This window comes from Perca fluviatilis, chromosome 2, assembly GCF_010015445.1.
Source record: "Perca fluviatilis chromosome 2, GENO_Pfluv_1.0, whole genome shotgun sequence".
Classification (NCBI taxonomy): domain Eukaryota; kingdom Metazoa; phylum Chordata; class Actinopteri; order Perciformes; family Percidae; genus Perca; species Perca fluviatilis.
In genome coordinates, this window is record NC_053113.1 from 4,565,911 (window position 1) to 4,589,566 (window position 23,656).

At 41.2% G+C, this 23,656-nt stretch overlaps 1 protein-coding gene and 1 long non-coding RNA gene across 2 annotated transcripts in view; one reads left to right on the forward strand and one right to left on the reverse strand.

Annotated features, from left to right (window-relative positions):
- LOC120571647 (protein NLRC3-like) overlaps window positions 1-23,656 on the forward strand; it is a 615,005-nt gene that overhangs the window by 328,340 nt on the left and 263,009 nt on the right. The gene's annotated exons all lie outside the window — the stretch shown is intronic.
- LOC120571696 lies at window positions 10-2,813 on the reverse strand. The gene is made up of 3 exons (XR_005641267.1): window positions 2,762-2,813; window positions 186-232; window positions 10-62 (listed from the first exon to the last, which is right to left on the reverse strand). It is a non-coding gene; the product is annotated as an uncharacterized LOC120571696 (long non-coding RNA).

The window sequence follows — 23,656 nt, forward strand, 5'->3', positions numbered from 1 at the left end:
GTTGTCAGAGAGTTTGAGTTCTCTGTTCACTGTGTTTGTGTCCAGTGTGAGTTCACAGGAATCTAACGGAGAGAAGGAGACACATCACAGCTGCAGTTATTAACCAATCAGCACTTTGATGATAACATCAGAGGGTTGAATGAGTGATGTCACAGTTTGTTGAATGAAATTAAAAACACACTTACATCTCCATGGACCTGGTGTCAAATATCTGACTCCAGCAGGCTCCACCCTGAAAGGAGGAGGGGGGTACATCACCTCAGAAGAGAAAGAGAAGAAGAAAGTGTATTTTTGTGTCTGTGTGTGTATGTGTGCCTGTGTGGGTGTGTGTATGTGTGTGTGTGTGTCTATCTGTGCCTGTCAGTGGATTTCAATCTGTGTGTGTTTGTGTGTGTATCTGTGATTGTGTGCGTGTGTCTGTGCGCGTGCATTTAACCATGCTAACACAACAGCTAACCATGTTAACACAACAGCTAACTCTGTTAACACAACATTTAACCATGCCAGCACAACAGCTAACGCTGCTAATATAACATTTAACCATGCTAACACAACAGCTAACCCTGCTAACACAACAGCTAACCCTGCTAACACAACAGCTAACCCTGCTAACACAACAGCTAACTCTGTTAACACAACATTTAACCCTGCTAACACAACAGCTAACCCTGCTAACACAACAGCTAAGGTGTGGCAGACTACATGACCACTGTTACTGATACTAAACTAAGAACTACGTTGACCAAGTCCAGACTCAGTGAGCACAACCAGGCCATCGAGACAGGCCGCTACAAACAGTCATGGCTCCCCAAAGAGGAGCTTCTGCAAGCTGTGCAAGAGAGACGAAGTCAAGACAGAGCTGCACTTCCTGACAGAATGAACAGAACTGCAGCCAGTCAGAACTCAATATTTTCCCAAATGCAAACACAAACATCCGACATTTGACCAAATAACCAACATCAATAAATCAATCAATCAATAAAATGCAGATCCTGCTGGGAGAACACCCAGAGAGCTGCAGTCTAGCAGCAGAATACCTGTCACACACACACACACACACACACACACACACACACACACACACACACACACACACCTGTAATACTCTTGTTTTCATGTTGTTGCTGATATCCATCAGTTTTGTTCATATTGTTACGTTTTGTTGACATGATTGTTGCTTTTAAACAAATGTTAACCTAATGCTTTATTGTCTGCATCCTACTGTACAACAGGATGTAAATGTGTAACATGTTTCCCTGTTTATGTGCTTTAGCAATACTGTATGTCAATATGGTCATGCTAATAAAGTCTCTTTGAATTTGAATTTGAAATTTGAGAGACAGAGAGAGACAGAGAGAGACAGAGAGGGAGGAGGGAGATAAAGAGAGAGAGAGAGAGAGAGAGGAAGAGAGAGAGAGACAGAGAGCGAGAGAGACAGAGAGAGAGGGGGAGAGAAAGAAAGGGAGAGATAGATATATATATATATATATATATATATATATATATATATATATATATATATATGTATATATATATGTATATGTATATATATAGAGAGGAGAGAGAGAGAGAGAGAAAGAGCTCAACCTGGAATACACTGCAACAGGATCTAAAACTGTCCAGTTTGATCCCAGGGGATTTAAAATAATTTTAAGGCTACTGGAAAAAAAATTATGATAGGGAGCATGTACGGAGATGCGAATGAACTGATTTCTCTGTGTGCCATGTAGCCTAAACATCACATCCTGAATATGATCAAAAACAGGATAATCCTCATAACTGGAATATTCATGTCCATATAAACACATATGATACAAATAACATGCTAGATCCGTGGGTTCAGAGATAGCAGCATCCATAGCAACCAGCAGTTTATCTACAGCAGTGGCTGGCCGTATGTATTTTACACCTGGACCTCCAGTACTATCCTACAGCAGTTAAACCACCTTTGAATAGCCTAGCCGAACTGCAGACACACATTACCGTGTGGAATAAAGTGATTTAACACAAGGCTCAACACCTAGAATGACAGGATGCTGCATCACATATAGTCAAAATGAATGGAATTACCAAAGAAACCAAAACAAACCCACAACAACCCGGTCATATCAGTGGTGTAACAAGCCAACACTGGGCCTTAAACAGGATTATCAAGGAGGGCCTTCTACTACGCAACGCGATGATGATGGTATAATGTCCACGAGTAGCATACCATGAATAGGACAGGATAGGATCATAGAGACACAGCATATAAGAGATGATATGACAAAATCAGGAGTAGCCCTACATGAACAGCAACAAAAAACACTGGTGAATGCACACCATAACACATGAAGAAACATACAAGGGCAACCCCTCCAGGATTTTGCAGCTTTTTTGAAAGTTGTGATGTCTTTTGTTTGTTTGTTACAATGAAAGAAATAATTTGTCCGACGTCAGTGTACATCTCTGATCACCACATGAGACATGCAGCACCGGCAACTGGCATTTTAAGCCTCTAGCTAACTAGTCTACTGAAAGAGTAATCCTTCATCTACACACTCTTCTCACAGCGCTAGAAAGCACTTACTGTTTCGCGCTAAGCTAGGCTAAACCTGTCCTGGACCTGTCCGTCGAGTTGAAACTGAACCACGGACAGTTCCTTTAACATACAGAGATGTGTCAAAACTACATCAATTATTAACAACATTTTAGTTCCTGCAGATGTTTTCCTTTAAAACTTCCTACACAAATATCTCCTTTTGTTCTTCATTGTTTGTACCTGAGAGTATCTAGTCTCCAGAGAGGATCCTCCAGTCCCGCCAACAGTAGCTTCACACCTGAGTCTCCTGGATGATTGTAGCTCAGGTCCAGCACTCTCAGATGGGAGGGGTTGGATCTCAGAGCTGAGGCCAGAGAAGAACTGCCTTCCTCTGAGATCAGACAGCGACAGCCTAAGACAAACACAGAACAACACACAGGAACCCTCTGTCAACTCGTGGAGCCATGTGTTAGTTTTATGTTTCTTTGTTGTCCAGGTACATTTTGGTTCAGATTTAGAATACACCTTTAAAATCATCTGTTCCATTTAATTATTTAACAACAAAAGTAAACAATGAAAAATCTTCATGGAAAGTAACTCTGGAGTCTAGAAATTAATAATTATATAATTAATAACTACTGCCAAAGTTTATCGTATCAGCAGACACAAAGCACCGGTTTTATCAACTAAAGTTAATCAGATTTTAAATGGTCATCAGTTGAATGGGTTAATGAATCCTGACCTGAGAGTCTCCAGTGTGCAGTGTGGACTCTTCAGTCCATCAGATATCAGCTTCCCTCCTGAATCCTGCAGGTCATTGTTACTCAGGTCCAGCGCTCTCAGACTAGAGGACTGGGAGCTGAGAACTGAGGACAGAGCTTCACAGCATCTCTCTGACAGGTTACAGCCACTTAGTCTGGAGAGACAACAGCAAGGACACAAGTTGTTTATATTTAACTCCGGTTGAAAGATAGCAGAGTATTTAATGATGAATAAACAGAAAAAAACAGAAAAAAACAGAAAAAAACACACTTACAGACCTTTGTTGGAGGGACAGTAATGAAGAAGACGGATAGAAATTGTGTTAAAATGTTAAGTCTGGACTTTTGGTGATAGAGAATGTAAAATCCATTTTCTAATCAAGTTGGAAACATGATAACTAATAGTGACTGAATGAGGAGTAAAAACACATTCGGTATTTAAATTCATATAAGATTTAATAAAAAAATGCCATAGCCACATTTCATACTTCTTTACGACATATTATAAATAAGAACAAATGATTTGGAAACCTTAAAAGATTTCTCAATAGCTAAATTTCAAATCCTGACATGAGAAGGGTGGTTTCAATTGAATTAAGCTTAAAGTTTAGAGAAATGTCATAGAAGAAGACAAATAATGATTGTGTTTATATGTTGCGACTGGACTTTTGGTGATACAGTATATGAAATCCCTTCTCAGCATGTTTATATATCTGCTGCTCTACTCTAAACAAGGTGGAAACATGATAATTAATCATGACTGAATTAAGCAATATTACACAATATAACCTGACCAATCAGGTTGTCTGGTCGGATCTACTTCTTGTATAATCAGAAATAAACAAACGTCCATTAATCAAAGTCACATAATATAAACTATTGCAGTGCCCGTTGAAAATGTACCTGTTTGTAACGAGCGATTACTTGGCCTGTGGTATTGCTGCTTGTAGAATTCATCAAAACCAAATTGTAGCCTACCCCAAAATTACTTACAGGAGGACCTCAAACCACTTCAAAAGCAACTCCTGTATACCCTACTACTAACTTACTGATTTACCTGACACAGAACGCTGCAGATTCAGAAGGTAATCACAAAATATAACACAATGAAAATGTGGAGTAAACAGACATTAGCTCGGACTCATGGCAGTGCGCTACCCACCGGCCCGTTATGATCGCTAAACAGCACATATTGCGTTAATCACCACCAGAACTGGACCGTTTGTGTGTGTGTAGCAGAGAGAGAGAGAGAGAGAGAGAGAGGAGAGAAAGAGAGAGAGGGAGAGAGAGAGACCTAAGCACAAATCTAGTCACCACCAGAACTGGAACATTTTTGTTTGCGCAGAGAGAGAGAGAAAAAAAAAAAGAGAGAGACCGCAAGCACAAATCTAGTCACCACCAGAACTGGAACATTTTGTGCGCAGAGAGAGGAGAGAGAGAGACCTTAGACATTAGCGTCATGACTCATAGCATGCGCTACCCACCCTGCCCGTTATGAGAGCTAAACAGCACATATCTGCGAGACAACATGACGGACACAATTTATTTATATTTAACTCCTGTTGAAAGATAGCAGAGGATTTATTGATGAATAAATCCCACTTACAGAGCTTTGTTGGAGGCTTTGACCACTGGCAGCAGCCTCAGAAGAGCCTTCTCTGATGCAGAGTATTTCTTCAGGTCAAACACGTCCAGACTGTTTTCTGATGAGAGCAAGATGAAGACCAGAGCTGACCACTGAGCAGGAGACAGTTTATCTGTGGAGAGACTTCCTGAACTCAGGAACTGTTGGATCTCCTCCACTAGAGAACGATCATTCAGTTCATTCAGACAGTGGAACAGATTGATGCTTCTCTCTGTAGACAGATTCTCACTGATCTTCGTCTTGATGTGCTTAACTGTTTTCTGATTGGTCTGTGAGCTACTTCCTGTCTGTGTCATCAGACCTCGTAGGAGATTCTGATTGGTCTGCAGTGAAAGACCCAGGAGGAAGCGGAGGAACAAGTCCAGGTGTCCATTTGGACTCTGTAAGGCCTTGTCCACAGCAGTCTGGTAGAAACGTGTTGATTTGTCTCTTAACACTTCAGACCACCACGATGTTGTTTGTTCTTCTGACAGCAGGTTGACTCCAGAGTTGATGAATGTCAGATGGACATGAAGAGCAGCCAGAAACTCCTGAACACTCAGATGGACGAAGCAGAACACCTTGTCCTGGTACAGTCCTCTCTCCTCTTTAAAGATCTGTGTGAACACTCCTGAGTACACTGAGGCTGATCTGATATCGATGCCACACTCTGTCAGGTCTGATTCATAGAAGATCAGGTTGCCTTTCTGCAGCGCTGCACAAGCCAGTTTTCCCAGAGACTTGATCATCTCGCGCTTCCTGGATTCCAGTGTGGATCTGTCTCAGCTCCTCCACCGTATTTGATGTTCTTCTGTTTGGACTGAACCACCAGGAAGTGGATGTACATCTCAGTCAGGGTCTTGGGCAGCTCTCCTCCCTCTCTGGTTTTCAACACGTCCTCCAGAACTGTAGCAGTGATCCAGCAGAAGACTGGGATGTGGCACATGATGTGGAGGCTTCGTGATGTCTTGATATGGGAGATGATTCTGTTTTCCTGCTTCTTGTCTCTGCATCTCTTACTGAAGTACTCCTCCTTCTGTTGGTCAGTGAACCCTCTGACCTCTGTCACCATGTGAACACACTCAGCAGGGATCTGATTGGCTGCTGCAGGTCGTGTGGTTATCCAGAGGCGAGCAGAGGGAAGCAGATTCCCCCTGATGAGGTTTGTCAGCAGCACACCCACTGAGGTGGACTCTGTAACATCAGTCAGGATCTCAGTGTTGAGGAAGTCCAGAGGAAGTCGACACTCATCCAGACCGTCAAAGATGAACACAACCGGGAACTCTTCAAACCTGCAGATTCCTGCTTCTTTGGTTTCACTGAAGAAGTGATCAACAAGTTCCACCAAGCTGTACTTTTTCTCTTTCAGCACATTCAGCTCTCTGAAAGTGAATGGAAATATGAACTGGATGTCCTGGTTGGCTTTGCCTTCAGCCCAGTCCAGAGTGAACTTCTGTGTTAAGACTGTTTTCCCGATGCCAGCCACTCCCTTAGTCATCACTGTTCTGATTGGTTCATCTCTTCCAGGTGGGACTTTAAAGATGTCTTCTCGTCTGATTGTTGTTTCTGGTCTGTCTGGTTTTCTGGATGCTGTTTCAATCTGTCTGACCTCATGTTCATCATTGACCTCTGCAGTCCCTCCCTCCATGATGTAGATCTCTGTGAACATCTGATTCAGAAGGGTTGGGTTTCCTGCTTTAGCAATCCCCTCAAACACACACTGGAACTTCTTGTTTAGGTTAGATTTGAGTTTACGTTTACAAACTCCAGCAGAACTTCCTGAAAGAATACATAATGGAAAAGCTCATAAGTAATTTTGTAAAGAAAACAGGAACATATTTTGGTCCATCTCTGGAGACATTAGTAAACATCCCATTAGTCCAGCAAGTTAAATCTTTAGAGAAATTCTCTTACTGCGCTGCAGACGGTCAGCCAGCTCGTCCTGCTTCATTCTCCTCAGGAAGTGCAGTGTGATCTTCAGAAATGCCTCTCTGCTGCTCCTCTGCTCTTCATCCTCATCCTCCCTCTGACTCTCTGAGCATTCTGGGTAATCTGGATTCAGAACCTTCTGGATCTTCTTCAGCTCATTCTTCACAAAAGTGCCAATGTTCTCCTCCAGCAGCTGGAACAGAAGATTATATGAATGACACAATCAAACTGAAATAATGGACGCAAACATCATATACTTGTTGGACAGACTGACAATCCACTGGTCTGAAAAGTGCAGCATGGAGATGATTGTGAACAGAATAGATGTAAAAGTAGTTGTTGTACATGTACAGACCATAAATATGGAGTCCAGGTGTGTTTGATGCTGCTGGGCAGACTGACCACTGGGAACCTCTGAGATCTCCTGGTCCACTCTGTGGAGGAATCAGGAAGAATTAGCTCACATCATGTCTGTCCACACAGAGACAAACACAAGGTAATTTCCTGTGACTTAAAGTGTTGATTAGAGAGGAGGAGGAGAGGGAGTGAGGAGGAGAAAAGAGAGAGGAGGAGGAGAGGGATGGAGGAGGAGGAGGAAGGGGAGAAAGGATTTCCCATTGAAAGGAGGAGGAGATGGAGAGAGGAGGAGGAGAGGGAGAGAGGAGGAGAGGGTGAGAAGTAGACGGAAGGATCTACCCAGACTTGGTGGATCACATTTCCCAAACCTTTGTGTCACCATAGAGCGCAGTTTTCCCCCAAACGCTCGTCCTAAGCAGAATAAAAACTCAAGTCTCCAGACTCAAATGGCAGAAGTCTTCTCCTGGCAAATAGTGTCCTGACCCAGGTGACACAAACACTTACCAAGGGTTGCTGGTTCTCCAGGGGGATGTGCAAATTAATTTACCCTGGAAGGGGGCACTCTGAGGCCCATACATCCCAACATCCCCTGGTATTCCCAGAACATTTACCATATGGCTATGGGAGATTTAAAATGCTTTTAATGGGGCTGAAACACCAGATGATATTGGACCAAACTAGTACCAATATTAAAAAAAATGAGATCTACAGTTGAAGACTAGTCTCACTGAACAGCTTTCAGATGTGAGATAAGGCATGGATACCCGACCCGAGTCCCACGGTACGCGGTACCACGGACGGGCCCAGATATTTAGAAATGATGGTCCGGGTTCGGGTCCGGCTCGGTCACATCAGCGTGATAAGGCATTTGTTGTAAAATGGTGCCGCGGCTCCTTTAAGAGAGCTCAGTGTGTGTGTGTGTGTGTGTGTGTGTGTGTGTGTGTGTGTGTGTGTGTGTGTGTGTGTGTGTGTGTGTGTGTGTGTGTGTGTAAAGTGATCAGAAGAGAGATAGAGAAAGAGGAAGCAGACGTGTTGTATGAAACCAGAGCAGAGTTGGTGGAATAAGTTTAAGTTTTGTAGACAGTAAATAAATAAATAATCCCCAGACTGAAAGCCAAGTTCATTCATTGTCTGACCAGAAACAGGATTTAACCCTGACGTTATTCATGTTATAACGCTGACCCTGAGGACCCTGGAGGTAACGAGTCCCCCTGGTTCTCTGATCACGGTCAGAAACAAAGCCATCAGGAAAGGTTAACACACTGAACATTTTAACAGCTGATTAACGTGCGCTTGTTGCCCCGTGTGAGGTGATGACCTCATCTGTTGACATTTCCAAATGCCTTCCTACAGGTATAAAAGCACAAAGAAAACGTGTCATTAGTATGAGAAAAGATTTGATTTTAACTGTGTCGGGCTCGGAAACAAATTTCTTAATGCCTGGCCTTGACGGCGGGTTTGGTCAGAAAGATTCAGCCCGATCCGGTATGTGAAGAAGAAAGATGCTGAAAATACATTTCAAAACTTCTCTGGATACATAGAAGTTGAAACACAAATCAGCAATATTATAATATTATTAACAATTTACCTCTTTTCAGCAGAGGGTTGTTGATCTTTAAAGTTAATTAAGCGTCCATGTGACCGGTCACTCTTAAAGGACACACAGCTGGGTTCAGGTCCAGCAGAGTCTGGTCTTTGATGGATCCTGTTACACAGAGAGTAAGACCAACAGGGATGGAAATTCACTTTTTATTATTCAGACAAAAAACAGCTGGAGATACAAGCAGCAACTAAAACAAGATTAACACAAAGAAGTTCAATAAACTATACAAAAAACTGGGTTAAAAAGTTAAAACACCAGAGAATATATTGGACCAAACCAGATCCAATATTTACCTAAAGTCAAGAGGTGAAGACTGGTTTAACTGGACAACTTTCAGATGTGAGAATATAAATATATGTGAAGAAGAAAGATGCTGAAAATAAACTCCAAAACTTCTCTGGATACATAAAAGTTAAAATATGAATCAGTAATATTATTATATTAACAGCTTACCTCTTTTCAGCAGAGGGTTGTTCTCCTTTAAAATGAATATAGCGTTGATGTGACCGGTCACTCTTAAAGGACACACAGCTGGGTTCAGGTTCAGGTTCAGGAGACTCTGGTCTCTTCTGGGTCCTGATAGAAAAAACACATTTATTGAGGGTCACATGTTGTCAAAATGTGAATATATGTCCTGTAGCCAAAATATTAACAATTAAATGCCAATAATGCTTTACTTTCTGTCCAAAACTCTAATCTGAGCAATTTTTTCAGTAACGAAGTAATCTAACGCGTTACTATTTCCAAACCAGTAATCAGATTAAAGTTACTTATCCAAGTCACTGAGGGCGTTATTGTTTTGTGTCATTTTCCTTAGGTAAAATATATATTTTTGCTTTTCTTTTTAGGTCTCGGGGAGTGAAGTCACGTATGCGACAAGTCACGTTTTTCAGCATGAGGAAAGTTCCACGTGTACCAGCGCAGCGACACAAACGTAAACAACAATGGGGGAGGGAGAGAGATCGCGTTCTAGCTGGAAAAATCCAGTCACTATTTAGAGATTGTGTCAGCTAAAGACGGCAATATTAAGGTTGGTTGTACACTCTGTGCTGGTGGCGCCAAAGTGCTATCTAGCTACTAAAACACTACCGTCAGATTTGAAGAAACATTTGGAGTCGCAGCTGGCGCTCCAGTCAACTTACAGAGCAAGTCCCAGCAGGTGGTGGAGAGGGAAGGAGAGAGCCCCCCACCACCACCCAAACAAAAAAAAACATCGGTACACAAACCAGTAAGTTGAGAGTTGAAGAAGTTGTTGGGGCAGTAGGCCTATGTTGTAGAGGAAATGCTGCCCTTAAACACGGGTGCACTCGCTCTCTTTCGTGCCATAATAAACCAGATCCATTACCGGCACTGACGCGCTGCCTCACAGTAAACCGGTTGTCATGGTTATGTTGAGGCTGTGTGGGGGTTGTCGGCAGTTGCTGAATGTAACTAATAAAGTAACTTGTAATCTAACGCTTACTTTTTATAATCAAGTAATCTGTAAGGTAACCAAGTTACTTTTTCAAAGTAACTGTGGCAACACTGTGTCTAAACAAAAGATATTTTGATTGAGACAGGAAATTATTTTGCAAAAATATTCTCAGTTCAGTCATTAACTACAATCATTTCTTTCCACAAAATTACAAAAAAACACTTTATTTGAAGGAATGTGCATGAGAATGACAAAACAATGAGACTCGTTCCAGTTTGCTGGATGTTCACAACTCACCTCAATCTTCTTCTTAACATTTCAATTTCCCTTTCCATTGTTATTCTCTCCTTCTGCCATTCAAGTCTCTCCATCAATCCTCTCTCCTCCATTTCAAGTAGCCTCTCCTCCATTTCTATTCTCCTCTCCCTTACAGGTCTTTTCTTAAAGTAGTGGTGGCTCCATGGACCAGATACTCTTCATGGACACACAGCTGGGTTCAGGTTCAGGTTCAGCAGGGTCTGGTCTCTGATGGGTCCTGTTAGAAAGAGAGGAAGACCACTTTTTAATCTCCAGAAACAGAAGCTGCTGGAGAAACTAGAAGCTATCAAGCAGGAAATAAAGTCTGAATCTCTTCACTGAATGATTTCTGCTCTCTGCTCATCCTGCTCTGTCATTCATTATCTTTCTGGGAGAACAGGAACATTGGAAAGACTCCAGGACTAATGTCATCTTTCTGTCCTCTAATGGAGACAAGACTCCAGGACTAATGTCATCTTTCTGTCCTCTAATGGAGACAAGACTCCAGGACTAATGTCATCTTTCTGTCCTCTAATGGAGACAAGACTCCAGGACTAATGTCCTCTTTCTGTCCTCTAATGGAGACAAGACTCCAGGACTAATGTCATCTTTCTGTCCTCTAATGGAGGCAAGGACTCCAGGACTAATGTCATCTTTCTGTCCTCTAATGGAGACAAGACTCCAGGACTAATGTCATCTTTCTGTCCTCTAATGGAGACAAGACTCCAGGACTAATGTCATCTTTTCTGTCCTCTAATGGAGACAAGACTCCATTATGACAATCAATCTCACCTTTCTGTCCTGTGCCCTCCTCCTCTACACATCACTACAACAGTAACAGAGGCATTTAGGGTCACTACATTTTATTCTGCGAAAGGTCCCAGAGGAAACAGTAGAGTCCTGTTGTGTCTGACTTTACGCTGGTGGAGACGACGGTTTGTTTTCTGACAGCAGGAGAAAGGAAATAACTAGCGGCCATCTTATGATGGATTCACACCGGCCAAACAAACCAGGGGGGCTTAAAGTTGGCCCTTCCTTACTTCCTACCTCTTCTTCCTTTCTCCCCCTTGCTCAGACCCCCCATCTTCAAACTCAGCCTTCATTTAGATCTCAGCTACACAGCTGTAAAGTTTCCTGACTGCAGCCTCACGGTTGTGACAGACAGACGTAGAAACACCCAGGCAAAGTATTTAAAACCTCCTCTGTAGTAGTTCATGTTACAACATGGAGATTTATCTTCAACACAAGAGTCGGTCCAAACTTTCTGGAAGTAAAGAAGTGAAGTAGAAACATTATATTTAACCTTACAGAGCCAGAAACTAACCCTGAAGAGACCAAAGACTAACGTGTTGTTAAAGTATCAAACAGCAACTTACAGTTTCTTCAAACAGTCCAAAGAGTTGTTGAAGAAGAGTTGATGAAGAAGAGGGTCACTCTCCACCTGGAGAGAAGTCTCTGACACAGGTGAGCTGTTCCCTTGAATGAGACCCAGCTCCACCTGCCAGGAAGCAGACAGGAAGTGCTGCAACAGGAGCAGATTTTCACCAATAAAATGACATTTGGACTGCTGTCGATGCTCCGTTACTGACTGAAAGTAACTACCAACAGTGAAGTCTTCAACACAAACATACAACTCCATACAGACACAGTGGCCCTCATTTATCAACCTAACGTAGAAACCAGCGCAGATATGAGCGCAGAAATCATCTTACCAACAGGGGCTTCACCATTGATAAATGCAGCGGCTGGAACTCTATATTAGTGGGAATGCTGTTCAACAGCATTCCAACTATTGTTATTCGGTTCTTTATATAGTTCTTTCTTAGTGGAATGCTGTTCAACAGCATTCCAACTATGATATTCGGTTCTTTATATACCTTCTTATTATTATTATTAGTGGGAATGCTGTTCAACAGCATTCCAACTATTGATATTCCGTTCTTTATATACTTCTTCTTCTTATTATTATTATTCGAACGCATTTTGGCTCTCTGTAACTTCTTACATACTTCTCAGCTATTTAAACCATTCAACTTTTCAAATGTTCAGCTCTTTCAGCTAATGATGGGACTTCTTCAACTTTTTTTTCACTATTTATACTTTTTAAAATTTTTAAGCTTTTTAACACTTTTTTAACATTCCAAAATCTTCAAAATTTCAGTTCTTTGTAACAAACAACTTCATTACTGTTTTTGCGGAAATTTATTTAAAAACATTCTTTATCCCTTTCCCGAACCTCATCGCCCTGCAATTCTTTGCATTACCAATCAAAACGTATTTCCTTGTGAAAATCTGCTCCAGCATAATTTTACTTTGCCTGTTTGAAAATTCCAACCTGACCTTACTGGCTCTTACCGTTTCCAAAACACCAATTTAAACGCTTTGATATGATTTTAAAATCGCTTCAGTTTCATTGACTGATATCAATTGTTTCGCTTCGACTTTAGCTGATCTTCAACTTTGATATCAAAGATAAACATATCCACTCATTACTGGCGATAACACTTTGCTGATAATAGTCTGATCTGCCGTTTCCACTTTATCTGTTCTCGACCTGTTCTCCTCGTCCTCTGTTTTGTTTTTGTCTCCTCCTCCCTTTATCTCTCAAGATCTTCTTTATCTCCCTTCATCCCCTTCCCTGTCTCTTCCCTCCCCCTCTGTCTATCCTCACTCCCTTTAATTCTCCTTTCCTCCCCTCTGTCTCCTCCCTCCATCTCTTTCCCTCTCTTTTACCTCTGTCTCTATCTCTTTCTCCTTCATCCCTCCCTCTTCTTTTCCTCTCAATCTTTTCCCCTCTTCTTTCTGATTCTCCTCTCTCTCGATCTCTCTGTCTCTTCTTTCTTTCTCGACCTCTTTACAATGCAAAACATAACTTAAAGCCAATAGTCTGCTTTATTAACCCTTTTTATCGAATTCGCGCATTACTTCACCATTTCTCTAACTACTTACAACATTCCACCGTCAGCATTTTGGCACCCAGATACCTGGCGAACCCTGACCCGTCCTCTCTTTCATTCTCTTGTTCCATTCATCCGTCCGTCTCGCCCTCTCTGTCCCTCCTCTTTCCATCTGACCTCCCCATCCATCTCTATCTCTTCTCTATCCCTCTGCCTCTATCTCTTTTCTCGATCCCTCTTTCACCTCTCCATCCCCCTCCCCCCTGTTATTCCCATCTCCCCTTCACCTCTTGTTCTCTCTCTGTCTCTCTTTTCTTTCCCCTTCTCCCTCGTGACCCTCTTTCTCCCTTTTCTCTTGACCTCCTTCTCCTTCTCTTTGTCTTCCCTCTCATCCTCTCTATCCCCCTCTCTCCCCGAACCTCTATTTTCCATCCTCCAGTTCGTCTTTTACTTTATTGAACCGACTTCTGACTAACCGATTTCATTTCAGCTAAAGACCGCATATTTTATTTTCATTTTCAATCTTAGCTTTGTCAATCCTTGAACGGACCGATTTCCACCTCAACATACCTTATTTAACTTTGCTGATTTATTTGCCAGTTTATTTTATCCTTCAGCTATTCAGCATCCTGCATCGCATTTTCTCTGAAATGCATTTTTTCCAACTCTGCATACTTTCACGAACGACCGAACTTCAAATGTTCAGCTCTTTCAGCTTAATGATAACTTACCGCACTTTAATTCTCTTTTAACAAAAGTCAATCGACAGCCTTCATCCCTCCCATCCTTCCATAATTTCACCCGTCTTCAATCCCCAGCCAATATCCAGCCAATCTTCAGTCATCTCTTTGCCTTCGTTAAATTCTGATTAAAATTGCGCCGTTTGAGTGATGGATGTCGTTTATCTTCAAAATATCTTTTGTCCTCGAAACGGAATTTAATTTATTAAATCGAGTAATAATCAAAACGTAGACCTGTTTCTGAAAATCAGATCGTTTATCTTTACCTTTTGGTTCAGTAAGCTCCCAAATGACAAACGCCGAACTTCCCTTTAATTGTTCCTATTAAAATGTTCGCATTAATTGTTAAACGCATAACACTTTGAAATCGCGATATAATTTATCGACAGTGCCTGAAAGTTTTAAATCAATGCCATGACTGATTGTCGTTCTACTCGCCTGGAAGGATCTGTTGTTTAATCAACTTTACCATCGCTAAAGCGATAAACATATCCACTGGCTATTATTACCATGACAACACTTTCACTGACACACTCCAGATACTACAGGCTACAGGCCCCCCACCTCTCTTCCTCTCTCTCTCTCTCTGTCTCTTTTTCTTTTAATTCTATTCTCTTCATCCCTCCTTCTACCTCCTCCCTCTTCCCCCTCTCTTCCTTTCGGCCCTCCATCTCTTTATTTCCCTCTCTATCCTCTCTCTCTTTCTTTCCTTTCTTTTTCTCTCTTTGTCTCTCCCTCTCAGATCTCACAAATGTTCTACATTTATATTATTTTTCAACTTTTTGAGCCAACAGTTCAGTTTAGCGTCAACTTTTAGCTTTTTAATGAAATTCATACTTTAAAAACGATTTCCCACTTTTTTCTACTACTCTCACTACTTCCAACTACTACAAAACATTCACTGGCCAGTCGTTACCATGACAACAGATACACACCCAGATACTACAAGCAGGCGGAATATGAACTTTAGTCTGTCTTCTCTCTTCTATTCTCTTGTTCCGGTCTGTCTGTCGGTCTTCTCCGCTCCCCTCTCTATCTCTCTTTTTTTCCATCTGCCTCTCTCGGCTCTCTCATCCGGTCTCTCTCTCTTTTTTCTTTCCACTTTCCATCCCTCCTTCTGTCTCCCTTCTACCTCCCCTCTCTTCCTTTCTCTCTCTCTCTCTCTCTCTCCTCTATCCTCTCTCTCTCTCTCTCTCTATCCCTCTCTCTTCTCTCTCTCCTCTTTTCTCTCTCTTTTGTCTTCCCTCTCTCTCCTTCTCTTTCTCTCTCTTTTGTCTTTTCTCTCTCTCTCTCATCCCTCTTCTCTCCCCTCTCTCTCTCTCTCCCCTCTCTCTCACCCCCCTCTCTCTCCCTGTCCCTCTCTCTATTTCCTTCTCTCTCCATCTCCTTTCCCTCCCTCTCTCCCTCCCCTCTCTCTTCTCTCTCTCTCTCTTCCCTCCTCTCCCTCCCTCCTTTCCCTCTATCCCTCTCTTTCTCTCGTTTGTTCTATGCAATGGATATAGCTGATAATAAGTCTTTTTAGTAAATTTATTGAAACTTCCACTTTTGACAGTTTTACAGTTTAGCTTCCCGCTTTTCTACAAATGTATTTCAAGAAATGATTTTTATTATTATATATTATATTATATTTTATTAGTGGTGTTCTTCAACTTTTAAATGAAATTTATACTTATTGAACTAATTTCCACCCTTTTCAACTATTCTTCTGCTTCAGCAAAGACCTCACAATGTTTTACATATGTTGTCATTTTTCAACTTTTATAGCCAACAATTCAGTTTAGCGTCAACTTTGAACTTTGTAACAATTTCCACTTTTCTAATATTCTCACTATTTCAACTTCTTCTTTCTGATTTTTTAAGCTATTTATCGAGTTAGCTTTAGCAATTCAGCTATTCAGCATTCCCACGCATTTTCTGCAGGAAATGCATTTTCTAGTTTAAATATAACGCCCCAATATATTCTCGGTTTTGAAGCCTCACCCCTACAGTTACCATATGGCGAGACGTAACTGCCGAGAAGCGGCACTTCTCAGAGGTGGAGATTGAAACCCTGATATCTCCGGTTCATTTGCACTAAACGTGTGTAACTATTTGGCATCCTGAAAACTGGTATTAAAGGCTGTAGAAAGAATGCGGGATGGAAAGAGATCACTGATGCGGTCAACAGTGTTGCTGTAGTAAAAAAGACTCCAGCAGAAGTTTAGCCTTTTAATTTATACATCCTTGACACATTTTCTATAGTCCTAATAGTAATATACAGGCTTCTATTGAAATCTCTTAGGCCTACATGTAGGTGTACATATATTTAAATAAACACACGGTAGTGGAGTTTATGCAGTGTCTTTATTTTAATCGTTTTTTTTTCATGAGTCAGAATGAGGCAACAGCTGAGGGAGAGTGTGTGTCCTCCTGTAATAGTACATTGATGACATGTTACTGCAGTAAAGTACTAATAGTACATTGATGACATCATGTTACTGCAGTAAAAGTACTAATAGCACATTGATGACATGTTACTGCAGTAAAAGTACTAATAGCACATTGATGACATGTTACTGCAGTAAAAGTACTAATAGCACATTGATGACATGTTACTGCAGTAAAAGTACTAATAGTACATTGATGACATCATGTTACTGCAGTAAAAGTACTAATAGCACATTGATGACATGTTACTGCAGTAAAAGTACTAATAGCACATTGATGACATGTTACTGCAGTAAAAGTACTAATAGCACATTGATGACATGTTACTGCAGTAAAAGTACTAATAGCACATTGATGACATGTTACTGCAGTAAAAGTACTAATAGCACATTGATGACATGTTACTGCAGTAAAAGTACTAATAGCACATTGATGACATGTTACTGCAGTAAAAGTACTAATAGCACATTGATGACATGTTACTACAGTAAAAGTACTAATAGCACATTGATGACGTGTTACTGCAGTAAAAGTACTAACAGCACATTGATGACATGTTACTGCAGTAAAGTACTAATAGCACATTGATGACATGTGGGAGTAGGGGAAGAGGAGAAAGAGGATAAGGAGTAGGAAGAGCAGAAAGAAGAGGATGAGGAGGAAGAGGAGGAGAAGGATGAGGAGGAGAGGGAGGGGAGTGTAGATGAAGAGGAGGAGGAGGGGGAGGAGTACAGAGGAGGAAGGAGGAAGATGAGAAAGAGGAGGAGGAGGAGACAAAACGAATCCTGTAGAACCAGAAACACTGTGACAACAGAGATCAGAGGAGCAGTAACTCTTCATAACAACCAGCAGTGATGAACAGGAATTAAACTTCAGTTAAAAGTTATTTTAACTGTTAACAAATAACAACATGATGATTTATAATGTTACTGATTATGTCCTCTCTCTCATTCCCCCGTGTGCGGGTTTTTCCCCTTTCCCTTCCCCTTTTTTTTTTTTTCTCTCCCCTTCCCTTCCCCTTTCCCTTTTCTTCTCCCTTTTCCTCTCCTTTCCTCTCCCCTTCCCCCTTCCTCTCCCTCCCCCCCTCCCCCTCTCCCCCCTTCCCCCCCTGCTCGCTTTTTTTCTCATTCCCCCTCTGCTGGTGTTTCCCCTCTCATTCCCCTCTGCTCTGGTGTTTCCCCTCTCCCATCTCTTTTCCCCCTGCTCTGGTGTATCCCACTCTCATTCCCTCTGCTCTGGTGTTTCCCCCTCTCATTCCCCCTGCTCTGGTGTTTCCCCTCTCATTCCCTCTGCTCTGGTGTTTCCCCCTCTCATTCCCCTGCTCTGTTGTTTCCCACTCTCATTCCCCCTGCTGGAGTGATAGACCAAAATGTTGAAAAATGGCGCGGAAAAAACTTGGTGGACATGTGATAAAACATCGGAAAAAAAGAAAATATCGACAAAAATTAGAGAAAGAACACAGAGAACAGGGCGACAAAACATCGGGAAAAAGCGGGCGAACTAAGAAGGAAAATTATTTTTAAAAAGACGACAAAACCAGAAAGAAATGACAAAATGTTTTGAGAAAGGCGATAAAAAAGAAAAAACTTTTTCCGCATTAAGTGGACGCCACACACACACACACACACACACACACACCCCCACACACACACACACACACACACACCCCCCCCCCCCCACACACACACACACACACACACACACACACACACACACACACACACTTGAATGTATGTTGCTTAAAATCAATAAGTGCCATTCGTTGTGTGGAAGCAGGAATGTGGACCCCAACCGCAGAGAGAAGGCAGGCAGGAGGTGGATGTAACTCAGGGATTTAATGGCAACAAAAATGGCAGTACAAAGACTGGAAAACTAGCAAACAAATGCACAGACTGACACACGCGGGAGCAAAACAAGAGGGCACGGACTCAAAGGAATGGATACAAAACGAACTGACAAGACACAAAGGGATTCACAGAGGTTAAATACATGAGGTGGGGAGCAAACAAGGAACAGGTGGTGACATCAGGTGAAACACATCAGGGCGGGGCAGGACAATCAACAAAGGCGGGGAAAACTCAGGAAGTAAATTGGACAAGACAAGACAGAAAACCAGACTACCAAAATAAAACAGGAAGCAGGAAAAACAGACAGAAAACATGACATCAACTAAACACAGACACTTGACAATGCTAGACAACACAAAGGGGAACAGAAAACAGGAACAAACTGAAACACAAATATACAGAACACATCAACACAACAGGGAACAGAAATGAACAAAATGCAAAACAAAAACACCGAAACCATAACACAGTCATTGACTAGAATAAATCAGGTGCAGACCTTTTAAGATAAGAAAGACTCTCAATCTTCCAGATGTGATGAACATCTTTTCTGAAAACCGGGAAATTAACTCTTCATCACTTGATAGATAGACAGACAGACAGACAGATAGATAGATAGACATTAGATAGATAGATAGATAGATGGATAATAGATAGATAGATAGATAGATAGATAGATAGATAGATAGATAGACAGACAGACAGATAGACAGATAGACAGACAGACAGATAGACAGACAGACAGATAGAGACAGATAGAGAGACAGTAGATAGATAGATAGATAGATAGATAGATAGATAGATAGATAGATAGATAGATAGATAGATTTATATAGCACTGTTAATTCTGTAGGATACAGGCGTAGGAAGAGACTTCTTTCCCTGAAAAAACTCCCCCATAGTTTTTTGTTCCAGCATCATTCTGACCTATATTTAGGTTTCTAGTGGCGCCCTCTAGTGGTCGTAGTAGTTCTGACCTATATTTAGGTTTCTAGTGGCGGAGCCCTCTAGTGGTTCGTAGTAGTTCTGACCTATATTTAGGTTTCTAGTGGCGGAGCCCTCTAGTGGTCGTAGTAGTTCTGACCTATATTTAGGTTTCTAGTGGCGGCCCCTCTAGTGGGCGTAGTAGTTCTGACCTATATTTAGGTTTCTAGTGGGCCGCCCTCTAGTGGTCGTAGTAGTTCTGACCTATATTTAGGTTTCTAGTGGCGGGCCCTCTAGTGGTCGTAGTAGTTCTGACCTATATTTAGGTTTCTAGTGGCGGAGCCCTCTAGTGGTCGTAGTAGTTCTGACCTATATTTAGGTTTCTAGTGGCGGAGCCCTCTAGTTGGTCGTAGTAGTTCTGACCTATATTTAGGTTTCTAATTGGCCCTCTAGTGGTCGTAGTAGTTCTGACCTATATTTAGGTTTCTAGTGGGCGCCCTCTAGTGGTCGTAGTAGTTCTGACCTATCCGTTTGTTAAGTCTGATGTCAATTTATTTTACGATCACGTCCTTCTTTAGTGAGGTACCCTTGGCGGTCAAAAAGGGTTTAAATTCCTATAACTCCAACAGAGTAGTTAGTGTAGCGCATCATTCAGGTGGCATAATTAAGGGTAGAGTCCAGGCATCAATGAAAAGAAGAAGGTTTACAAGGTTTAGGTGAGTTAGCTGTAAGCTAGCTAGCTAGTTGACATAAGTTGATATTCCATGTTCTGGATGAGGTATTTTAAAAAGAAAAAAATGTACAGGACTGCTATAACTGTGGATTTAACTAAACGAAGATTGATAAGTAAATATGTGACAGCCAGGTTTTAGAGGGTTTAGGGAACTTAGGCTAGTCAATTTAGTAGTATGATGTGATAGCCCGGGCTAGCTACAGAAGTATTGTTATGGTAAACAGCTGACAGCAATGTGTTTTAGAAGTGTTAGGGTGAGGGTTAAATTGTTTTCAATACAGGTGCACGTTGAGACCCAGGCAGTCAGGTACAGCAAATGCGAGTGCCCAATCGGCAGAGACAAGTGCCATCATATGGCAGCTTTGTTGTTTGGGTTGAGAAAAATGTGTCCCGCACCGACGTGGAATAGTGTGTGGAAGAAGGCCAACACTCCGAAGGGGAACGAAATTGCAGCCAAGAGAGTGTCTGAGATGACACCATCCACAACACGAGGTTTGTAATAAGTTTGTTGATGTTGCGTGGTTTGAATTATTTTCTTAACTACATAAATGTGGTTTAAAGCTATTGCTAATAAGATTAATTGTATTTAAGTTAACATACACTCGCGGTGTGTTGTATTGCAGCTGAAAAATCATGATCATAAGCTTTATCACCATATTGAAATATAGTTGCAAGACAGTGAGACTGAGATGTACACTGTGATTTTTTTTTTTTTAAAAGCTTAGATTGTGTGCTATAAATAAATGATGATCATAATAAAAGGCTATTAAATTGAGATAAATACATTACTCATTGTATCGTTATAACCAGTTGTATACCATTATTTCAGCTGGCATCAAAAGACCTGTCACCCAGGAGGACAAAGAATGGGCTCAGGCATCCTTGTTACAACTTGGGCGTTTTACAGGGATGGGGTGGATTTTGAGTCCAGAGACGCCTCAGGTAAGATTTTTTACTTTTGTACTTTCATGTTCCCTTAGAATTAGCAGAAACATCACAATTACACTTACATTAAATCAATGACAATTCAGCTAGGGTTTTGTCATCCAACACATAATCATTTCAATCAGGAGAGACGTCGTTTGCAGATATGCAAAGATATTTATTAGTACAACTATATGATATTGAATGTACAAAGTCTTTTGAGATTGGACTCCATCGAAATAATGTTCTTAAAAGGGGTAGGGAATAGGAACATAACCCCGATGGAGCCCAGACACTGCTGGCGGTGGCGAAGAGACCAGAGACCGGACCGAAGAGGCAACGGAGCCGGAGAAACCGAAACAACGACCGGAGGAGGCAGGGGAGGAGGAGGGCCAGCGCTTTGCCTGAAACGACAACTGACAGCACAAGAAGAGAACAGATTTAAAGCAGAGTTGTAAGGCTGTGATTGGCCCTTGAATCTCGTGGCCGAGTCTGATTGGTTTAACTGAAAAGCGTCACTTCTTGAACAGCTGATTGATTTAAGAATGAGTAGTGATTGGGGTAATGACGTCTTCCTGAAAGAATTTACGCTGAGCTTCATTTTGTACAATGTTATATGTTTAATTTTTCAAAATTTTAACCAGGGGTTGGTTTCAAACTGTGTAATATAGTTAAAAAATAACAATACATAATTTAGGCTCATAATAAATTTGGTAAACTACACATATGTATGTATGTATGTATGTAAACCATTGCTTTCATTTCAAATGTATTTTGTATACACTATGTGGCTAAGTATGTGGATACCTCACTGACTTCACAACTTGTGCCTAACTTTAAATCTAGACTCTCCCAATCAAGATGTTTGATGGGCTCGTGACCGCGCCAGGTTTTGTCCAAGCTGAGGACAAGGCTCTATATGTGCTGTCAATGCTTCCTGTCAATGATCAGGAGAAGCAGCAGATTGAGGAAGCAACTGTTGGCCAGGCTAAGAACTCATTATGGTAAGAAAGCTTATTAATAAAAAGTATACTTTGGTGGTTCTGAGAGCCTAACACGCTGAACCTTAAATGCATGCAAACAGACAACACAAGCATAACTAAGTTAGCCCTGATGACATTCTGCTGTCATTTACTCTAACCCCCGAGTTTTCACCAACTGTGGAATGGCTGCGGATCGGCTCCAAAGTGTCTGCTAAAGGCTGTAAATTTGCTCAAAATGTAGAAGTGTGCTGGAGAATGTCAGATTGTTTTTACATGAAACTGTAATGCCAATTGGTGAGCAAAATTGGTCTCTCTCATGGTTGGTTTCTTTTAACAGGTTTACATATTACAAGAAAAGGATAACAGCAAGTCGCTTTTGGTTTGGTCTTGGCAGCAGTCAAGCGGAAGTCTTACCCGCCTTCCTTATTCAAAACCCTGCTTGGCCAGTACTACCTCAAAGAAGGATCTAAAGTAAGCTGTAGTTAATAAGTGAATATGTAAAATGAAGGCATCTGTGTCCTAGAATACATTTATTAAGACTAAGTTGTATTTGTCCCCTCCCCAAAGGCATGTGATTGGGGAATCCTGCATGAGCCAAGGGCAAAGCAGAAATACACTGAGCGCACTGGAGTTGTTATAAAAGAGAGGGGACTGTTCCTACCTGATAGCGGCCTACTTGGTGGATCTACTGATGGGACGGTGTTTGGAAACTGCGTGATTGAAGTCAAGTGTCCGTGGTCAGCCAGAACCAAGACTATCCTGCAGGCGGCGGAGAGTAGGGACTTTTTCATGGAGTTCAACGAAGTGGTTGGTTCCCTGACACTAAAACAAACTCACAACTACTGGCATCAGATCCGGGGAAACCTGCACCTGACCCGAGCTAACAGCTGTCACTTGCTTGTGTGGACACCTCTTGACCTTATCATTCTGCCAGTGCTCAAAGATCCTACATGGGCTGTGAACATTGACACTCTGGAAATATTTTATAAAGATTGTTTCCTACCTTACATTCTCTCCCGGGTTTTAAGAAAAGAAAACAAATCTACCCACTAAAGCTTTTATGTAAGTAATCAACTGGGAAAAGTGATATTAGTTAAATGTATACCCCATTCACCAGTGTCTCCCCTTGTTTTCTTGTTTTCTGTAAACATTTGTTGTGGCTTCTTACATTTAATCTGCTGTAGCCTATTTGTATGCATAACTTTGAAAGAATATTTTTTTACAACCTTGAACTGCTTTAAAGTAATATTTTAAGATAAATGTTGAATGTTTGATGTAGTGCTTTGAGTCAAGATAAGATAAAATGCTGTGTAGCCTATATTTTATACAGATTGTTTCCTACCTTACATTCTCTGTTTTAAGAAAATAAATGAAACTTTGCCATAACACACAAGCCAGGTATTTTATTTATTATACATATTTATTATTATATCACATCTATATTATATATCACAAATATTACATATTTATCATATTTATTATTATATCACATCTATATTATATATCACAGATATTACATATTTATCATATCACATTTATATTATATATCACAAATATTACATATTTATCTTATTTATTATATCACATCTATATTATATATCACAAATATTACATATTTATCATATTTATTATTATAGTTTGTAAGCCCTTCATGCTACACAGAACTTGTAAAAAC